Raw genomic sequence first — 489 nt, 5'->3', positions numbered from 1 at the left:
CAAGTGGTCGTTCTCCAGATTTCTTGGCACAACTTGGTGATCACGTCCAGGGCAGCAGTTCAGGCTGCTGCTTAAATAAATTAGAATAAAAGAAAACTTATTTTTAAAAAAGTAAGATTTGTCATTTAATTCTGAAAGAGTAAGCCCTTGAAAAGGCTCTAAATTCAATTGGTATATTATTCATATTTCCAGAAGATGATCCCTCGCATGCTAGAAGATACTCAAATTGAGACTGGAAAAAAGCTCTCTCCTCAAACACTCAAGTGTATTGTAATGACTTAGATGGAGTAAAGCTTTCACCCATCAACAGATTATCTGAGAGGCTGGGCTCTATGAGGAGAAATGTGGCATCAGGATTATCAACAATCTGCATTATGACACAATCCTGCTAGCTGAAACTGAGTAGGATCTGAAGAGTTTCCTGCAGAGGGTGAAGGACTGTAGCCTTCAATATGGATAGAAGCTCAACATTAAGAAAACAAGGATTCT

Source organism: Elephantulus edwardii, unplaced genomic scaffold (genome assembly GCF_000299155.1).
Source record: "Elephantulus edwardii isolate Elephantulus edwardi_28Jun2011 unplaced genomic scaffold, EleEdw1.0 scaffold00188, whole genome shotgun sequence".
NCBI lineage: Eukaryota > Metazoa > Chordata > Mammalia > Macroscelidea > Macroscelididae > Elephantulus > Elephantulus edwardii.
This window is presented reverse-complemented; position numbering follows the sequence as displayed.